The sequence below is a fragment of the Dermacentor albipictus genome, chromosome 2 (genome assembly GCF_038994185.2).
Source record: "Dermacentor albipictus isolate Rhodes 1998 colony chromosome 2, USDA_Dalb.pri_finalv2, whole genome shotgun sequence".
NCBI classification, from domain to species: Eukaryota; Metazoa; Arthropoda; class Arachnida; order Ixodida; family Ixodidae; genus Dermacentor; species Dermacentor albipictus.
In genome coordinates, this window is record NC_091822.1 from 126,728,063 (window position 1) to 126,750,084 (window position 22,022).

Consider the following 22,022-nt stretch of genomic DNA (forward strand, 5'->3'; position numbering starts at 1 on the left):
CTCCAGGCAGTGTTTGAAGATTGGGATGATTGACGAATGCAGATGATAAAGAGAGGAAATGAACATGTACATAAATGTACAAAGGCAAACTGAGTTACAGAAGCAGAGTCACACAGACGGCCGAACTAACTGTAACTAAATAAATGGTAATTCTCACACAGAGAACACACACTACAAGACCCTACTTATCGACCCACATGTTAAAGCCTAGGTACTTGCAGAATTACAAGCCACTGCACGGAGCCTCTAGCTAAACTAGACAATACTGACTGGTTACTTCTAATGCATTTGCTTGCGTTTTTGTAAGTTTACAAACAAAGAAGTTAGGGCGGCCGTATTTCGAGGCCCGTCCTAAGCTTCGGTAACCAATGAAGGTAGCCACAGCCCCTGAAGTTTGCCACAACCTCAAGCCCAAGGCTTGGCGGTAGCATGCGGCAGGAAAAGAAAAAAAAAGTGATGGTCCCTGCGCCGCACTTGGGGAGAGAGGGAGCGGAAAAGAAAGAACCACGGCTCACTCGTTCTTTAAAGGAGTGGCACAAAAGGCCCGGCTCGCTCACGAGCGACCCAATCACCATTACAGATTTAAATGAGCCGTTCAATTGAGCCGGCTCATTTCAATGAGCGGAGCCGTTCTGAGCCGCTCACTGAAGTGAGCCGTTTCGCCCAACTCTAGACGGGCTGTCGACTGTGGCTGCTAGTTGCAGAGACAGGTCACTCCGCTAGTTTCGTGGCAAATAGAGTCGGAGCTATAATACCTCTCATGCAGTAAATACGCGATATATCGCGAGATATAAGTGTGAGCCTTAATTGACATTTATTGACGGGGCACGTATTTATATTCTTCTTTCATACGTGACGCACTATTTATTGGTCGCGGAAGCGAACGGTGAGAGAAGTTCTGGCGTTGGCGTTGATGTCCTTGTGTTGGTCGCTCAACACCACCTTCAAAACCACCATTGACGCGAAAACGATGCCTTATGCCCTGGTTTGTGATGTTGTCGGTTGCCCGAATGGGCCAGGTAGTACTCAGCCTAAGACCGAGAGCGAAGCTGGTGCCTGGCCCGCCTGCTTTTACCATTACGTGCCAATCGGAGAACCACGGCGTTCGCTGTGGATGACCGCAGTGCCATTTCGAAGGCTGGAAGGAAGAAAACAGAAAGTGTGCTCGTTGCATTTTCGCCGAGAGGATTACGCCGTCGACCCTGTCTTGTCCCTGGAGCTCGGTGTCTATAAAAGACCTCTGCTTAATGCGGACGCTGTTCCTTCGTTGCTCTTGGGATATGAACGGCAAGCACCGCTACAAAAAGCCGAGATTGGCGAAGTGAGTGCACCAATGATTTCTCACGTGAGCTCGTGATGCGCTGCCGTTCTCAGCGCAAGGTATAAAATCTTTCTTAAAACATCCTTGTGAAGAATCTTTGCGGATTGCTCGATGGCGTGGCGATATCCGCTCTGTCGTACTTGTGTGCTCTTTGTTGTTGTTTTATTCATTTGTCTACATAATGCGCCTGTAGGTTACGCAGAATTATATCTTCTTCCCGTAGTCTTCGGAACGTCGTTCACTAATGTTGAAGTTTGACCGATATCTTCGCTTGTTCACGCCCGCAGTTGGCAACGCCCAACTTGCCGCTTATGCGCATTACAACGTTTTCAGGTTCCCTGTGCTGACAGTCGTCCCACGCAGACAGGTGCAGACATTCCAAGGAGTCAGCACACGTGTCCAAAGTGTTCATCGCACACTCGCGATATGGCAACTCAGGTTTCCTTTCACGCGTACACGAGGAATAGAGGTGAGTGCGTACCTGCAGTGGTGGCGTGAGGATTCTTTTCATTAGGGGGTGCAGAGTGCCCATCGCTTAGTACTCCATAGTGCTTAGAAGGGGGAACAGGTCAGGCATTTGGAGACGCCCCTGTGCGTAAGGCAGTATCCACGGCAGAGATCCTCCTCGTCCGTCTTCCTTAACGACTCTCCAAGCATTCTACCGAGTCGACATTTCATACCATTCGCAAAATCACGATTTTATATCCCCCGACCAGACTGAATTTTGCTAGAACTGAAGTTTCTATTCCATGAAAAGTTCATATAAGTAATGGTTAATTGACTCGAGAATCGTCAAAAGTACCCGTATGAAAGCAGTACGTGGTGTATGTACCTCGTTCACATATACTTCAACTGCCATAGAGCTGATGACAGTATTTGCACGCAGTCCTCGTCATTTTCTTTTTTTTTAATCCCAGTTACGTGATAAGCGTGGCTGGGCACCGATGACCTTGGTCGCCATGTAAATTAAATCTCGCTTATGTATGGGGTGACATCAACACCTGCCTGCACTTTAGGAAGTGCGGGTAGAATGACAAGACTACCAAAAAAAACTAAATGACAACTCTGCATGCAAAAGTCGCAGGTTGTCATAAAGGTTTCTGCCGTGAAACAGAAAGCAAAGCTTGCATTACTTGTTTTCTGCATTGGTTCGAAACATTTTGTTGGCCACACCTGATGATTTGTAGTTATTTCTTTTAGCAGACAGAGAACAGTAACCATAATTTAACATTTGGCTGTTGCAAAATATTTGGTCAGTTTCGAATGTTTTACAGTACTGAATAATAGTTTCTTTAGTTCATTTCAGTTTGAATAGTGGTTTTAATAGTTCAATTTGTATTCAAGACTTCAAATATTTGCCCACCCCTCTTATATTGCATTCCTTTGTTACTTCTTTTACAGTGCACTTATCCTGTTCCCTTTCTTTTTTCGTTTTTTTTCTAGGGATCCAAGGATCCCCACTGGTAAAGCAAACCACTAATCGAGGCGTGCAGACAGGTGTGCCACTCAGCATCACGCTTGTCTGTCACTGCAAAAGGAGTAGCAGGGGAGCTTGGTGCGGCGGCTCAACCCGGTGACACATCACTGTGTGGCAGCAGAAGTTACAGCTCTGGCATCACTTCCTGCACCAGGTAAGTTGTTCATAACACCCACATATGGATGTTCATTGGGTTTACCGAGAAGCATATGGTCAGACTGGAACAGTAAATTGTGAAGATATCCCAGTCAAGAACATATGATATGCAGTCTTGATCGCGTTTATCAGAAACAGAGGAGCAGGGGCATTTCATACTGTAGCCGAAACCTGAAGTCACTTATAATCGGTTTCACACATTGCAGTTAACGCTACAAAGGCTAGAGACACTCCTTTCTCTGTTTGCATTCGTGACCAAAATATAGTGCGTCACATATGAAAGAAAAACAGGTGTGCATTATGTAATTTGATGTAGCACGAAGTGTCGTACTTTTATGTTTCAAACTATGATGTTATTACATGGAAGGGGTCGCAGATCTGAACCTCTTTACCATTGGACAAGCGGAGTGACACACTTCTGCAACCAGCATGGCCACAGAAGATTGCTTATGCGCTCGATCAGAACATTGTGCTTCACAAACGGGAAGAACAAAGGCACGTAAGAAATATGCAGTCTGACATAACGAAGTCCACAAGTTGAGGTTGTATATAAAGTAGATATGCCATAGAAAGAATTGCAGACCATAAAAAAACTTTACTGAGGAATGCATATATTGAAAATTCTATGACCACACTACTTGCTTAGCTTTTGCAGCATTGCCTGCTAAGTCTGAAATGGAGTATGGGGCAGCACTTAAGGGAAGGCACAGCGCACCTGTCACCCCGCTTCACCAGCATGTTTCACCAATGAGCCACAGACACCATTGGATGCAAATTTAATTCCATTTTGCATTTTTAAAGCAATGCTTTCTGTGCCTCTTTCTTCGACTTTTCCACTGCGGCGCTGTCTGGCATGCTGCGCTGGGGGGAGGGCTGAGAACATGCACATGGCTGAGGCTTGGGAGAGGGGTCTATGAGACCTGTCCAGCGAGAGCTCCCTCGGCATTGCCACAATGCCCTTAGGAGCTCCCTGGCCGTTGCCACAATTGCCTCTGTAATTTCCTGGACATTGACACAGTTCCCTCCAGACAGCCTGCTAGTAACAGCGCTGTTACTAGCAGGATGGAAAACCAACAAGCCCAAGCTGCTATTCTAGCGAAATGCATCCCTCCAGACAGCTGCAATTATGCTTGAACCCCTCCCCCCCCCCCCCGCTCTGCAAAAACATTGCAGAAGCTGCAGCACTTACCTTTGCAATCACATGCAACAGTGCAGAGAAAAGATCAATATAATGGTAGAAAGGAAATAAAGATGGGAAACACAGGATGGGCAAGGACAACGCTGTCATAAAAAGGGAAACTGGAAACTGGAAAATTCTAAATTTAAGGTGCGGTACAGCACGTTTCTGATATTTCTGAAAAATAAACATGGTGCAAGTTTCTCCATGTGGACAACTGACACAGGCAATGCAGAGGCAAAGCTGCATTCAAGCACCGCAGCACGAAGACAAGAATGCACAAGCAAACGAACACTTTAGCCACAATGTGATGTGCCGTGTGAGGCAATGACTGTGCTAACCTTCTCGATGCTACCAACAATGGCACAACAGCAACGCCTTGAGCAAGCACGTCTCGCTGTGTGTTCTGTGCACTGCGCAGACAAATGCTAGTGGTGTATCCAGGGTAACATTTAACATCTCCTCACGACTGCCATATGCCATATGCAGTGAAAATCACCGTCAAGTATTGTCAATCACTGCAAACGGCACAGAAAGCTTTGTTCACCTCGATAACCACAGTCCGTGGGATCTGCATAACTTTATTCACTCACTTTTTATGGCTGACTGTTCACATAACAATAGACTAATAACTGGAAACCGAATATTAATGCCTCAGAAACTGACGTCAAAAATTTTCAATTTGGTGCCAGGGTGGAGAAGAGCACAACAATTTGACTTTGCATGGCACGGTGAAATACCTTGATAAACACAGCTTCAGTGAAGTCCCTGGCTTCGTGTACTGTCTGTGCATTCTAATTTCCCAGTGTCGTAACTTGCCAGTATGCACAGTGATCACATGATGAGGTTATACTGCCATACGAGTCCACGGCATAGTTGGAGTGCCGGGTCATTGGTCTGTAAGCTTAAGGTCACCGATTCACAGCGTAATTGCACTGTACACTCAGAAGCTTTTCCAAAATGCTAGCAATTTGGGGTAAATTTTCTCCTGTGCAGTTAAATCAGTTATAACAATGAGAAAGATGCGGCATTGAACAAGGCCAATTTTTCAGTGAAGATATGTACACTGATATGTAAACAGATGCACAAGTGCAAGCACACTTAGAAGAACTGAACATCATAGTGGGAGTGTTGAGGGTGATGCATGGGCAATGTTGCAAGTGTGTGGGTTAGTTAGGTGCATTGGGGGAAACTGTCAATTTCAGTGATTGCTTGCCCGGGTGCTGTTTGACGGTCTAAAGAGGTATGACTACTGGGTGTGTCGGATAGCAACCTTGTGCGATTAGAGGAGTGTGTATCCTCAGGAACTTTCTGGTAAAATTGGAAAGCCTAAGACTAAGCAAATTATGGAGCCTTGAGATGATGTAAAAAAAAAATGTAGCAATTACAGTGCATCTCGCTGCTCACCAGCCTCGGGTTACTGGCCAGTGTCAGTGGTTTGCAGGAAAGATGAAACTGTCTTTTCTACTAGGTTGGCAAGGCTGTTGCAATCTGAATGCAAAGCGAAAACATTCACAGCACTACCATTTCACAGCTTTACTTTGTCTACGTGCGACACTACTCCCAATGTTAAACATGTTGGAGAGCTGCAGAAAAAGCTGAAATAGGTGAAAATTGCTGTAGATCGCCAAGTGTCCTAAGCATTCTGGGGAAGTAAAGGTGAGGTTCACAGAGGTGGACTAGTCAACCTAACAACTTCACTATACTCGCAGAGGACTTTCTGAGGCAGTGAAGGGAAAGTTACAGGGGTGAAGCTCCTACACGCATGTTACTGCTCCAAGTAGTCCGGCAGAGCTTTCGAGAGCACTCTCAGTTTCATTTTCTTGGAGCACATGCTAAATCAGTATAGGTTCCTCATTGTCACGGCTTCACATTTGCCAAAACATGGAAGAGCAGTGCAAGAAAATTAATTCAAATATAACACTGAGTGGTGCATTTTGTGTCATATTTTAAGAGAAGTGTTATAATAAATAATATGCTTATGTTTTCTATTCCCCGACTTGAGGCTGGGGACTATTCAGGAGCACTGTTAGGCATGCACTTTGCCTCCATAGCTTTCCTTTCATTCTCGGAGAATGCTGTTGGCAGTTACAGATATAGGGTTCATACAAATCTGTAGAGTTCTTTGTCAATCCACGCAGTTCACTGCGATTCATGTATCTTGCAGCCATTGTTGGCTTGGCATGTGCAAGAGAGGACGCAAATGCTCCAATAACATGATGCAGACATTGGTAGTAAAACACGTTGTGGGGCTAGGTGGTGCATAGTTTTCAAAAGATGGAAGCGCCAACAGTGACAGCACACTAAAAAGGAACAAAGAAAGGACAAGGCGCTCCTGTCTTTGCTCCTTCTTAGTGTGCTATCACTTTTGGCGCTTCATCTTTTTTTTTTTTTCAGGCATTGGTTATTACCATATTTTGCACCTGACGCCCAATATGCATGGTGGAATGTTGAGTGCCTGGCTGTTAGAATGTGCTTATAGCACGCAGAACAATGTGATTTAGTGCTGCTTCTGGTCATGGTCAGCGTAGTACACAAGGTTTTTCTCATTTTAGTCTCAGCTTTCTACAGAGTCTTGCAACACAGATGATACCATTGCTCCAGGCTGTAAATGTGCACTAAGCAAATTGAATGAATTTGTGATCTTCAATGGAGAGCTTGCTGCCAGGCTAGCTGGTACTGGCAGGGACAAAATGTTGCAGGATTTGTGAGCGCATTCTTGCACCCTCTGAACAAGCAAATGTGTGGTGTTGAGACATGGCATTGCACATACTTTTGTTCTTGTGCTTCTGGGGCACTAGAACGCAGTTTGGTATGTGCTTGCAGATGCCGCAATATTCTGTCCCTGCCTCTACATGGTATTTAGAAGGAAAACAGCACAGGCTTATGAAGCAGAAAGGAGTGATTGTCTCTCTTTCTTTTTTTGGTCTTGTTAGGTTGCGCGTTTTTCAGCATAATAAAAATTTGTGATCGCAGACGATCACATGCTGCCATTATGTACTTCAACCACATGCTGTAAGTGCGAAAAGCATAGCTTTTGCAGCACCGAAATAGCAAGAGTCTCTGGTGAAATGCTGGACCTCACACACTGCAGCTAGCATACCATACCTGCATTGCGTTTAGAGGAAAGGGGCCGTCTGACAGCTAGGCAGTTTTGTAAATAGGCATTTGGCCACGAGGCTGATCGTGAGGACTGTGTGTATGATGTCCCTGTTTAAAAGCACCAGGTATCTGACCGATGAGCTTTTGAATAAGGCTTCCACCGGTGATGCATCAGAATACATTGTCATTCGTATTCTATTTTGCAGGGATACCCTGGACAACACATCTCATGTCAGAAGAAGCCACCTCATTGCCTTAACAGCCAGAATCTGCATGGCGTGTGTTTGCATTTGTGCGACGTGAAGCTGTTCTCGGTGTGATTGTGAATTAGAAGACTCACTAGCTTTGGTTGATAAACGAACACATACGCCATTCAGGCAGGCCACAGATTGGGTGGAGCCACCTGAAAGGCAACTTGGATTTCGTCACCACGCCATTCTCTTCAATGTCGACGCCAAGTATCCTACTCGGAAGCAATGCAAGGAATGAAAGGTCCTCATCATTAGGCCCTGTTACTGCTTTATACGGTAAGTGTTAGTCGTCTGTCCAGTTTTTTATGTGTGATATGTACCCAATTCTAATGTGCATCTTTATTCAAACCGTGCACCTTTCTTCCACATAAGTGGGTGCGAAAATGAAATGGACATTGAAACTGGATAAGAACCCAAAACGGCATCCGTGGCTTTAGTAACAGCCTACCATCACTTCGAGCAAAACTTGCAGCAATTAATCTAATTGCTGCAAGGTGCCGTGGTGAGAATGGTAGTGAGGTGGGAAAAAGCAGCAGCTTGAGCGGGACTCCACATAAACGGCACATCCTTCTTCAGAAGATCAGTAAGTGGTTGGGCGATTGCTGCGAAAGTTGTAGGAGCATAGTTCTACAAAACTTCGGACCTCTTTGACAGACTGAGGTATGGGAGAAGACATGACAGCACGAATTTTCTCCAGATCTGGTTGAATACCGGAAGCATCATCGCGGTGACTCAGCACTGCAATCTGCTGGTGACCAAAGTGACACCTTGATGAATTCAATTGGAGCCAAGCCTTGCAGAAGACGAAGAACAGCTGATAGGCGCTCAAGGTGTGTCTCAAATGTAGGGGAAAATACGAGAATGTCGTCTAGGTAGCAAACACATTTTGGCCATTTGAACCCTTGAAGCAGAGAATCCATCACACGTTCAGACGTTGCTGAGGCATTGCATAGACCTTATGGCGTGACTTTGAATTGATGTAGGCAGTCAGGGGTGACAAAAGCAGTCTTCTCCTAGTCTTTTTTATCCATAGAAATCTGCCAATAACCAGACCGAAAGTCTATTGATGAAAAGTAATTGGCACCGTGGAGCAATCGAGGGCATCGTCAATGTGAGGCAAGGGGTAGACGTCCTTCTTGGTAGTTCGGTTGAGATGATAATAAAGTATGCAAAAACGCTACATGCTGTCTTTCTTTTTAACACGCACAACGAGCAACGTCCAAAGCTCAACAAGGGTTCATCAATGTCTTTGATAAGCATCCTGTGCACTTCATCTCGAATAACCTTACGTTCTGATGCAGAAACTCAATATATCCGGTGATGAATGGGACTAGCATCACCAGTATTTATGTGATGCTTAAAAAGTAAAACCTGACCCGATCGTCAATTGCTGAGGTCAAAGATGTCACGATAGGAAACCAAAGAGCTGCATAGAGCTGCTACTTGTTCAAGCAGTAGCAATCATGAGACTAAATGTGGCATCGAGGCAAATTGCATCCTGTGGACAGTGGATATGCTGAAGAATTGGAGCAGACATCTAGTCATGACATCTACTATAGTGCACAATGTGGCAACCTATATGCCTTGGGCAGAACTTGCTTTGTTGGGCCAAAATTGATGATTGGGAGGCATGTACAGTAATTGGCAACAGTTACGACGAAGTGGGGCACAGTGATATTGCACATCAAAAGCTCATCAGGAACAGGTGTTACCATGTAATCATCATCAGGCACAGGGAAAGATCATCACAAATCGACGAAAGTAAAGGCTTTAGGCTGCAGGTGGACAAAGGTGGTTGCACTAAAGCTGTTCGGGAGTTCGGCACGAACATGCAGGAGAAGAGAGAGCTCAAGGCAAAGGGCACCAGCAGAACAGTCAATCGGAGCATGAGAAAGTGCAGTCCGAGAATAAGATCATGAAGGCAGTTGGTCAGCTCTGTAAAAAGGACTGGAACATGGCTGGTGGCAATGTTTATTAGGGCAGCACACATTCCAGTGACGGCAACAGTGCTGCCGTTGGCAGTGTGTACGGCTCGTGTAGTAGCAGGCATCAGAATCCTCAGTCCATGACGGAGGTTAGAACTCATTATAGGCACCTGGGCTTCAAAGGAACACCGTCGACTGTGACAAGCATGTGACGCCTCCTTGGGTATAATCTTCGTGGGTCCACCAGGCTTGGTGGGCAACATTGGTCAGCACACCAAATAAACACCGACGAACACAGCTCCTCACAGTCAGTCGTCATTCACCACCTCCCTTTGGCAGGAGCCCTCCTTGTCAGGCATAGTGGTGAAGCATGGGACTGAAGAATGACTACAGAATAAGTGAAACAAGAAAAATAATAATGCCGCAACATTAAAGAAAAAGAATGCCACGACATGATTCGAACTCTGGACCCCGTAATCGGGAGCCCAATGCATTTCCGCGACGCCATGAAGCTAGACAGAAAGCTCCACTATTACACAGGTTCTGGATAGGCTGCTGTTACCTCATCACTATATGGCTATAGTGAAGAACCTCTTCACTACATAGTCAGTTCCTATGTGATATAGCAGGGGCACCATCAACGATAACAGTAAAACTAGAAAAAAAGGCTGCTTTTACAACAGCACCTAAAAGCTTAAAAGTCGGTTTGCTGTGTTTGCCTTTTTCGTTATACCGCTGACAGTGGCCGTCATCATCAGGCGAGCTTGTCATCCTCAGCTTCGCCCTTGCCGTAGAATGAAAACCAAAACTTTTCCCAGTGACGCCACTGGGATTTGGACTACTGTTCATGCAGCATTCTTAGCTTACTACCTATCTGTATACCTATCTGGCCTGTTTATGCTGCTCTTCAATAAAAAAAAAAGAAAATTGAAGATCCAGTGCACATATTGGAATCTATGTGAATCGGTTTATGAAATGCTATAAATTGGCCCATTTCATTCCTGTGTCTTGGCGTGAAGGAAACTGATGCATGTGCTCTGAAACACCTGTGCTAAGTAATGTGGCAAACTCTTACATTTGCTTGTATTTCTTTGTTTCTCGTTATTTATTCTAAATGTACCAGCTGCTTCTTGGCCGATCCCTCATTATGGGCATATGCCACAGTATGGAAATCATAATCATTATCAACATGCAAGGACGACTATTAAGATCAGCTAGTTGGCGTTGGCATGATATATGCTGCGTGCTTGTTGGATACGCGTGGGTAAGTGCAGTTGGGGGCATGTACAGTTGTGGTTATGTGCGTGCCATGGTAAGGAAATCATTATAACATGCTGTTATTCGAAAGAGCTAGTTGGTGTTGGCACGATAGCAGCATATGTGGGTAGGCAGAGGTGCACTGGGTTGACCTGCTCTGGCAGTTGCTATAGGTATTGTTTGTGGTACAGAAATACTGGGATAATATTGTCCTTGTATGCCGCACAATGTGTGTGCGAGTGAAAGCATGCGACAGTGAGCCGACGACAGTGAGCGAGCGTCAGCAAAGTGAGCCAATCTCGTAGACAGTGTAGTATGTTGCATGTAGCCTAAGCAATGTAAATCTCACAATGAGCACTGCATATTGTAAATAAAGGTTCCTTCAGCATGGTGTGTTGCTACGTTGCTTGAATGCTAATCACATTAACATTGACAGTCATCGTAAGATGGGTTCTGCTGGAATGTTCTTCCCCCTTTTTCAGCCTACTCAACGCCCAAACATTTGCTGTATCTCATTCTCAGAACATAATAGCCAGCAGAATGTACACTACATAAATCTGTTTACAGCAACAAAGAGCATGGCAAACAGTACAGTCCGGACTGTCTCTTGATAACAACAGGTCCTATCGATGAAGCTAGGAGTGAGTGCTCCAAAAATGCAGTTGCTGACGGACAATTTGAACTTGACAGGGACCGCCAAGAAATCTGAATAAGCAGGAGCCCAAAATACTGGATTTGCCCAAAAATAACTAACTTTATTCCAGAATCGGCCAAGGAAGGTGTGCCGGAATTCTTGGATCCTCACTTTCAAGGATACCTTCAATGTCACATGACTAGCGCAGGACATGTCTGCATCTACATGTGACTGTATTCTTGGAACACAGAGCCTTTATAGTAACCTTATTGAAACAGTGCCAACCACACCATCTTTCACATTATAAGCGCAAGACACACTGGCATCTATGAGCAGAGTCATTCTTGGCAAAGTGCCAAGCACGTTATCTTATCACAGTGTGGAAACGTCGCCGCCCATCGATGCATCTGGTGCTATACTCTGGCAACATTCTGTGGCAATGAAGGGAAATCTACAGGGGCAGAGCATTTGCACATGTGTTATCGTGCCAAGTGGACTGGCAGTGTTTGGCAGCACTGTTGGGCTCCCGGAGCAGACACTGTACCGACACAGCTTCCGTGTGTGGCAGTTTCACAATTGTTCAGACGTGAAAGGGAAAAGCCACAAATTAAGTTAAAGGGACCCTGAAATGATTTTGACGATTTTCTACGAACGTACTGAGTCGTTAGAGTACGTCCTTCTGATCATTAATTGGCGCATCTAAGTGCTCCGCGTAAAGCATGTAATTTATTATAAAGTTTTAAAAATGCACATCGCTGCCGATCACAGCACACTGCACGGCGGTTCAAGCCGCCCCTACCCATATGATGAAAATCAGCCATATGACATCAGTGGGGCGAGCTATCCGATTGGCTGACCAGGGCGCGTGATCGATAATTTTTCTTACTTTATGGTAAACAAATGATGTTCGTAGTAGTTGGAATGTTTGTTAATTTGTTTTCACAAAAATAAAGTAACATAAAGGGAATGCATAACAACAATTTTTCAGTACACTTAAGCACTTCCAGCACACAGCAAGTGTCGTCTGCTTGCATTACAACGTGCTCCGTCTTTGATGAGAGCTCTGCTGTCAGTGTCGGTCAGTCTTTTCGCAAGCGCTATGATTCAACTTTGTTGCATTGTGGATTGCAAACGTAGCGACTGGCAATATGTCACGCTGCGACATCGTGTCCCTCTGCAAGCCAGTAGACAAGCGAACTGACTGCAGCGCATCAGACTGCCGCTATCCGAGCAGCGCCAGGATTTGCGCGATTGCGGCCTTCACTTTACACCGGAAGATTACTAACGCAATAGCGTTTCGCGAGTCCAGTATTAGGGTAAACGCAAGCGCAAGGGGACAGGGCCTGGCCGTGTCCCCTTGCGTATCGTTTCATGGGATGAACGGAAGCGCAAATGTGAATGGTCTACATGGTGCAGCCACCTGGTGGCATAGAGCTCAACCAGACACAGTAGCAGTAACAAAATGTATTCTTTGCTGCTGGCATAAATTTTTCGCAGGAGAGTAATTGTTAACACGTTGTTTTTGTAAATGTTTGAAATGTTTTACACTTGCTTAGAGCAATATTAGCTCTTTCTTTGGCTGGTTAAGCTCTACGCCAACGGGTAGCTGGACTGTAGAGACCGATCAGGCAGCTCACGTACGTCTACGCTAAGGTTCCTTCATCAGCTTGAGTTTATGCCTCCACCGCTCCGTCGAAACGTTCAGCTAGTGTGTGGTTACCGGAATACCAGACACATTCAGCGCTGCGACAGTATGCTCGCAACGCACGCTGCTTCGATAGCTCTCGCTTGGGGTCGATGGCCAAGGGGCTAGCGGAGAGGTTTCGCACGGGCGGGGGCAGTCTCCAAAACAACTGGAAGTAAACAATGTGACGTCGCATCGTGACGCAGAACCAGTGAAGGCGGAGCTTAGCGCCGATTGCTCGGTGAGCGAGTTGAGGAGGAAAAGCATGGTTAGGGAGGAGGGTAACTTGTTTGTAGCTCCATTAATACCTAACGCTTCACTTAAATTGTGGTGCGAATGTTCTACTTAAGCTGTACCCTACGCGTCTACAAAATTTGTCTGGACCGTTTCAAGGGCCCCTTAACTTCAACACTCAGTGGTGTGTTTTGCCTTATTTAGCTGTTGTAAATAAGGTTTTTATGTTTCTCCTTCCCCAGCTTAGCCTTATGCAGATGAAAGTGTGAGACTTTTTCCAGAAGCGCCCTCGCCTGTGCACGCTTTGCCTCCGTAGATTCCCTTCATTTACATGGAAAGTTGTCCGTGAGTATAATCACAATATCACGAAAATGAAAGTATCTTTGAAGGTGATCGTCCAAGAATACGGCCCAAGTTTGTGGACGCATTTCTGCGCACACATGCGCTTGCATTTGGCCTCGACAAACTGTGGCCGCGATTTTCTTGCAGTGCCTTTTACGGTATTTCCCCTTGTGCTTTTTGTGCTTCATCAGTTATGAGAGCGATGCTCTGCACGCATTATCAACGGAATCGGGCAACCATGAATGATGGATGGTGAGAGTGGCATAGAATTGAGCGGTAGTCATCACTACAGAATCGCGGCCTGTATCACAACCATTGTCACGCTCTCGTAGTATATGCCACTTTTGGCTCCTCAAGCTCTTTCAACTAGTGCTTTACAGCAATTAAAGAACTTGAATTTACAGTATTAACATTAATGGTCAAATGACACTCAAAAAGCTCAGGTTTTGCATCTCCAATGAAAGCAAAGGCAATTCATTAGGAAAATAAAATATGAAACTACAGCAAGGCACGGAAGGGTACAGCATTGCAATCCTTATACTGGTTGCTCATCGGGTTAGCTAATACACTTTCATTTATGTATGGGCAAATGCTTGGTGTGTCTCTATTGCTGACGTATTGATCGTGATGAAATTAAATCTTGTAGACTGCTCAGAGTTGATGCAACCTATCAGTACTTTGTAAGGTGCTACTGCAGCATTTTCTATGGTGGCTGTGTTGTCCTAGTGATAAGGTTTCCAGGAAATTTCGTGTGGCGGTGCAATGTAATGAAAATGGTGACTAAGAGCAAGAAACACGGTTCGTAAAGAACACCCAACTCAAAATTCAGGGATTTCAAGGATGCCAAAGGTCACAATTCTAAGGAGGCAAAGCAAACCTTATTCATACATATACACTGAAAAGTAATAAAATCTTCTTAGCTGCAACTTCTTGCAGCTAAGCAGCTGCTGAGTTGGTCACGCGCTTCAAGCTCTTCAAGTTGTCTCTCTAAGTTGACTTTCCCATTGTAACGTCAGTCGCATTTGGCATGATGTTCGGTAGTGTCCAACTGCAGCCAAGGATACTCATCGTGTTAATGCCAAATGGCTGAAACTTGCTTTCCGTCAAGCATTTCTAGAGCCTAGGGCTTGAAAATTGGAGCCATCATGATGGCTATGGTGTGGACCAACTAGCAACATAACAAAATGGTGACCTGCTGTGGTTACTTAGTGACTATGGTGTTGGGCTGCTAAGCATGAGGTCGCGGGATCGAATCCCGGCCACGGCGGCCCCGTTTCGGTGGGGGCAAAATGTGAAAACGCCTGTGTACTTAGAGTCAGGTACACGTTAAAGAACACCAGGTGGTCCAAATTTCCAAAGTCCCCTATTACAGCGTGCCTCATAATCATATCGTGGTTTTGGCACTTAAAACCCCATAATTTAATTTTTAACAAAATGATGGCATGGCTTGGTCGCTTGATCCGGCTTTGTCTAGCTCCGTGATGGTAATGGTGATTTAAGCATGCCTGTCATTAATGGCTATGGACACATCAGTGGCATAGCCACTTGGGGGTGTTCCGCCAACTGCTACACCTTGGAGGTGGAGGTTGTGCACCACGCAAAGGCAAACTCCTAGCACTCCCTGGACAAGAATGCTGTAAAAACGAGGATGCATGTTTTGCAGTTACTTAGCATCACATTGTGCTGTCATCGTTATGCGATTTTTAAAAATGATATTAAAAAGAACCCTAAAATTTCGTTTACGAATTGATGCATTTATATAATGTATGTCGATGACCTAACTGGTACATGACTTGGAAAAACGAACACCGTTAAAATTGGGGCCATACAAAAACAAGACAGCACACTATTGTGCATCTTCTCATTTACATGGCAGACTTGTTGCAGCCCACGTAACAGTGGAGATCATTGTTGTTTTTCGGCCAGACCTTCTAGTGCATGGCACGGTCACAGTGGCGTACGGGAGAGAGCAGGCACTATTTTGCAAGTTTCCTATTACTCAATCGCGCTTTCGGCATTGTGGGCATGCTATATATTCTAGATTTAAAAATAAAGGAACGAAGCTTTGTGCTGAAATTTCGATAGTATCGTATGATGCAAGTTTCACTCAGTTTTGGTGACCTGCTGTCCGACTTGTTTGAAGAGATGTTTGGAAGTAATTTGCGATCATGGGTATTGTCGTCACGCGACGCATATTGTTATTTGATCACACACTGGAGCTGACAAGGCAGACAGTCCAAAGCAGGGCTGCTTCCTGTTTAGAAGCCTTTGTGAAAATTACAGCATCCATAGTTCGCAGTAAAATAAGGGGCAGTAGCTTTGAGAGATTTGAAAGTGTTCTATCTCCTGACACCAGGTCGGATTTCCGCAGCAAGCAGCTTATGTTACGATGTGGTAAGTGAGCCTCAGCTAGGTGACTGGCCTCGGCGGTCTGGTGTTGAACAATCGGGCAGTGATAAGACGCTCACCCTATGTCCACAAATATCTGCCAACTTCGTCCTTGATGCCTTTTATGCGCGTCCCCCCACCTCCATATCCATCACTCCACTCCCCTTCTTAGCATTGTTTCCATTTAGTCACTCTCACACTCTTGAACATTCAACGATTTGTTGAATGGCACAGCAGCTGCTAACATTCCTATATTTGTTTCTGCGTGGGCTCCGAGCCGATTGTCACACCTGCCCTCCCACCTGTTTGTTTTGGTGGTTTTTTAGCTTCCCTAGCCCATCACCCCCGTCCTTGATATATTTTGCCATGCACAAATCGGCGTTTTTTTCGGAAGTTTGCCCACATCAGGAGTGGTTCAGAGCGTGTATATACATGAAAGGAGCTTGGCAGAGAGAAAAGATGCGAGAAACTCGTCTGGACCTTTGCACTGTCGAATGCCCACAAAGCCTTCCAGAGCTCCCTGGGCATCGATTGCCACATTAGCCTCTTGACAGCTGTAATTAACCGTGACTCCCCGTTAAACCACTGCAGAAATTGCAGCACTTACCTCTTACTATACCCAAGTCCAGAGGGAAGCTAGATAGAATGGTAGAGAGGAGGGGAGTGGTCGAGGGGAGGCAGAGAATGGGTAGAACCGACGGCGAAATAAGTGAATAACAGCCTTGCCACTCTTCGTTTGCAGTTCCCACGAAGGGGAGTGGGGATAGGTAGGGAAAAGGTGATGCTAGAAGACAAGGAGACGCTACTACTACAGACATGACAGCGGTTGCGGGGAAACGGGATAAACGTAAGTTCTAGGTACGGTAACATGACAACCCCTTCGGATCGCTCCAAGCCCTGGCCTTGCTTTCAGATTCAAGCTTTCCCTTTCATCAATGTCGCTCTTTCGGAGCCCACCTCGTAAAACTTTGTTCCATGGGAAATGGGGTGGGCTTTGTCAAAAAATTTCGGAGGGGGGTTCGACACCCCCCTGCCTACGCCAATGGTACACATCACATTGCCACCATTTAGCGACACGATGGAAGTTTCCCGATAGACAGTGTCCATGGTATAGCCTCTATACAGAGTTTGTTACTTTGAATGCCCAAAAGGGCCCCTCACTAGGCCTGGCCATTTTGAGCTCACAAGCGCAGAACATACAATACGCGCTAACGATCGTGCCTGCAAAGTATTACATCGCTACGCACCGCAGAAAGGTGTGAAATTTAAATCCGAACGCCGTTTTTCCTTCGCGGCGATCGCGCTACAATCCGGACGGTGACGTACTCGGGACCCTGCGCCTACGTAGTCGTGTCCACAGTGTGACGTCGCTCGTGGTGACACGTGACTTCGAGAATCATTGAAGGCAACATCTGTTATTTGTGTGATCTGTTGCTTGAATTGACGAATTGTAGCTTAGAGAAATAAACACAAACGCAGTGTCTGCGTGTTTTCTGTTTTACTTCGCACCGAAGCAAGAGAGATCTACTTCCGCTTCGTCTGCTTGTTTCCACGGTCGTGCGCTCACGTGCGCAGGTACCGAAACAATGCAATTTCCTACCGTGTTCCAGCGCGTGATCTTGCTCTGCGATTCGCTTGTTCTGCCTCAGTATTCGTGTAGCGCTGAATTATACCGCTAGTCGTGTCCTTGCGCACCGCTCACCAAATCGTGCGCTGGGTGAAACAAGAAAATCACAAGAGGTGCGCAACATCATCAGCAGAAATGCGCAGCGCTGCAAAACTGAGAAAAAAAAAATGAAGGCGAGGCCCGTGACGTATGCATCATGCGATCCTCGAGGTCCGGTATGGGAGAACGCAGGGAAGGAATTTCGCTTGCGGAGGCTAAACGGGGCATCTCGCTTAGCAGTGGAGCCCGCTTGCTGAAATCATGGGTTCGCGGCATTAAAATATTTCTATCTCGACTATTAGTTAGCCGATCTGAAAATTTTTGCTGCAGAACGCTCCCTAGAGGACACGTAACAACTTCCAGTGTATAACCAAACTTTGCTATGGGGCCTGGTGAGGGGCCCTTTAAAGAGCAGATTTATTTTCAATTATAATAATTTTAAGAGCCCTTGAATTTATTTTTTCTAAATTCAAGGGCTTTCAAGGATGGGTTATGAACCCCAAAGAAAGAACAAGTGAAAAAACACCAAAGTGGCAAGTTTGCTGCATAGCACGTATTAGCTTTGTTGCACATATAAGAAAAAGAAGTAGCATTAAGTGATTTGGTAATTTACTGTACGATGAAAGCTTGGCATTATTTATTGCAAGCTACTGTGTCTATAGTGGTCTTTTCCTTTCATTTTCCCAGACTGCCTTCTGGACCTTTGGAGCAAGATCGCGGTGGTGTGCTCAAAAGAGTTGTGACCAGTGCCAGCAGTCTTGCCTCGTGTGGAAGCAAGTAATTCAAGAGAGGATGCCCGGCTTTTGGAGGATCCTATGGAAAGACGCATGACGGCATTTGTATTGTTATAAAATGGCGCCAAAAGGCAGCGCCCTCTATGTTTTAAAAAGAAGTGGCTGTGCGGTTCTTGAGAATCCATAAAGTCATAGTTGTATAATTCACATGTAAATTGAGCTTTTCGCTAGAAAGAGGCAAGTGCACTCTTTAACCACCTCTCACCAGGCTGCCTCGGAAATTTCGATTGCACACTGAAACTTGATAAGCGCTATCCAAGGGGCGTTTTACCACAAGAATTTGTAAAAACAGTTTCAACGAGATAGCGTTAACGGCCCTGTGCTGCATAAAATGTGTCCAGCGTCGACCGTCGTTTTGACAACAATCAGTCTGAACCACGCATACCCAACCACGCAGGCCCTGCATGTAGCGTAAGGAATGAATTTCTCGAAAATAGGTCCGAAAAATCGTAAGGTACGACTTGCACACAACCTACAGACATGATACGGTCGGATTGTAATTTGAATATACGAGAAAACATTTATGTTACGCGGAAACTCGAACATAAACCAATTTTCCAGCATTTTTTAAAATTCGTGGAGCGGTCATGGCCTCCGAGATTTGCGCGCGCATATCTCAAAGGCCATAAAGAGGCGCGCCCGGTACCTTGCAACACCTCCAGATTGCGCTCGCCTCCGCCGCATGGCGGCCCACGGGAGAGGCCGCGTTTCTACCAGAAAGCTCGCCTTCCTGCATAGGGTTCGCCGCCAGCGTTTTCCGGTAAACATTACGGTTACATAAGCTGCAATTGCCGGGAAGAGAGGAGCAGATCTAATGCTATCGCGTTCCACTCTTAAATGGGCCCTGAGCCACCCCTCGGGCTTGGTGAAATAACATAGCCCCCGGGTAGCATATGCTGCTGTGAGTATCTCGGCAAAGTTTTGCTTTCGTACGTCCAGCGTGGAGCTCGCAAGCAGATCGCGAAGTCGCCTTTCTCTCAAACACTTTCTTTTCAACAGAAGGCCCTGTCCTCACTCTCTTGTGGACGCTTTATTTCGTCATCGGACGTTTCATTTCGTCATTTCCTTAGACGGCTACTACTGACCGATAGCTGACATAAAGCTGTGGTCGGCTACACGGCGTAGATACCGCGGCCGCCACAAGTCCACTGGCTAAGCGCACTACGGCCCGCTTAGGACAGCCGCGTTTGGCTTACGTTTAACGCGTTAAAGCGGCACACCGCCACCCCCCGAAGAACAACCCCCTGAAGAAGGAGCCGAATGGGCTCCGAAACGTCGGGCTAATAAAATTCAGTTATTTGGTTGGAGTCAGTCTCAAGTTCTAACGCGTCGTAAGCACCAAATGCGGAAGTCGTGGCGGATACGTCAACATCCAAAATGAAATTTGAAGTGCGCGCCACGGTGATAGGAGGCGGAGCGTTGTGGGCGCGCCCCTCTGCGTCTTACCCTTCGCAGTGTAAGGCATTGAAGCAGGAACGGGAGCCCAGCGGAGGCCGTGTTTGATTGACAATAACTCCGCTTCAGCTGGACGCACTGAAGTACTTCTTGCGGCACAGTCCTTCTGAAATAACCTATTTGCACTTCAGATGCCTTTCTCCACTTCGATAAGAAATGGTTCAGGGCCCTTTAAAGGGGAAGCTTGAAGATCCTCTCACCAGGCCACACAGCAAATTTTGGTTATACTCTGGCAGTTGTTACGTGCCTTCTAGGGAGCGCTCTGTCGCAGTAATTTTTCAAACTGGTTCGTTAATAGCCGAGGTAGAGATATTAAAGCGAAGCACTCTTTGCCGCTTCCTTCGACTTTCCCACTGCTGCTGTCCGGCACGCCGGCCACGTCAGGAAGTAGTTGAGAGGCGCGCTATACTAACGCCGACCGCGTCGGGTCGTGGCCATGTCACAAAAACATAAGAGGAATGTGCTGTCGGTGTTTTGTTTCATGACGTTTGTTCATGAGCTTTCATTCTCAAAATTCCGAGGAATAACTTTGTAACAAATAAAGACGAGGTTTGCGTCACGTGGAGGGCCTGCGCGGTTGTGGTTCAGAATTATTCGCCAAGCGACGCCCGCGGCGTCGACACCGGATTTTCTGTAACACGGGGCCCGTAACGCTATCACGTTAGTACATGACAGTTTACTGCCGCAGGCGTCACGTTCTCGTGACGCCTGCGGCAGAAAGGATGTTCCACATCCGCCGGAAAGGTTTGTGAGTGATGGCGCTGGCTAACACTCCCAGGGTTCTGCTAGGAAACAGACATACCCAAAAAAGTGCACAGGGAAACGGCGACGCGGTAGCTCAAATGGTAGAGCATCGCATGCGTAATGTGAAGGTTGTGGGATCGTTCCCCACCTGCGGCTAGTTGTTTTTTCATCCACCTTGATTTCCATTAATTTATCGTTTCTTTGTTTCATTCATTAGGCACAAGTAATTTCCCCTATGTTGTCCTTGGTGTCAGTGTTTGTTGGGGTGACTAATATGACTAATAAACTGACTAATATATGACTAATAAAAATCGGGCCCCTCAGTTAAAGACCACCTTTCTTGTTCATGATAGGAGTGTGGCTCTAGCGCCTGGCACAAAGGAAATACGATCCAAGAAGCTCGTGTCAAGATTTTACGCCGCGTCGCATCTGCACAATGCCCTCTGGAGCAGGGTGTGAGACCGGGCTAGTTGGTATTCCATGCTGAAGTGACTAGCGCAGGACTCTCTTGCGCTAGTCACTTCAGCCCACTGGATGCGTAAATAGGCGTGACCCCTCACAAATGTTGTGCAGGAGCTGGCGCGCATGTCACCGTGCTCACCCGCAACAACAACGACAGTAGAGGGAGGAAGTTAGGAGAATGTTAGCGAGGGAATAGAGAGAGAGAGGAGGAAGTTGTGTGAGCTACAACCCAGAATGGCGCCGAAGCGTGCACGTAGTGCCGACGGAACGAAAGCTCGCATAAAGCGTCGAGCGGAACAAGAACAAGAAACAAGCGGAACAGGCAAGGTAACGTTTCACAACCGGTCACGACTGTCGTATGCCGTCAATATATCACAGTCAAATAACGTCAATGAATGCAAACAGCAGACAAAGCTTCGCTTACATCGATTCCCACAGTGCATGGTATCAGCATATTTTTTTCACTGCCGCAAACCTAAGGTTTCAGGAGGCGAGCGCCACTGCCAAGAGAGACGCCCTCTACTTGCTCCGTCTAGCCATAGAATGTCTAGCCTCCGCAAGCGAAATTACTTCCCAGCGTTCTCCCATACCAGAGCTCGAAGATCGCGTGACGCATACGTCACATGCACCGCCTTCGTTGTTTTTTCTCCTAGCTTCTTTTGCTGCGCGACGCACTTCCGCTGACGGCGTCGCGCGCGAGCTGTTGCATTTGTCTCGTGTAGCGCATGATTTTGCGCGCTGTGCAGAGAACACCTGATTAGCGGTATGTCAGTGCTACACGAATACCGAGGCAGACACAAGCGGATCACCGAGCATGATCGCGCTCTGGAACACGGTGCGCTGGAACACGGTAGAAAATGACATAGTTTCGGTGTCGGCGCGCGCGACTGTACGACGTGGGAACAAGCAGACGAAACGGAAGTACATCCCTCTTGCTGCGGGGCGAAGTCAAA

At 46.4% G+C, this 22,022-nt stretch overlaps 1 long non-coding RNA gene across 1 annotated transcript; it reads left to right on the top strand.

Annotated features, from left to right (window-relative positions):
• Positions 1-558: 558 nt before the first annotated feature.
• Positions 559-18,563, top strand: LOC135895918 (uncharacterized). The gene is made up of 5 exons (XR_010562521.1): positions 559-1,321; positions 1,655-1,790; positions 2,765-2,952; positions 7,440-7,760; positions 18,302-18,563. It is a non-coding gene; the product is annotated as an uncharacterized lncRNA (long non-coding RNA).
• Positions 18,564-22,022: the final 3,459 nt, after the last annotated feature.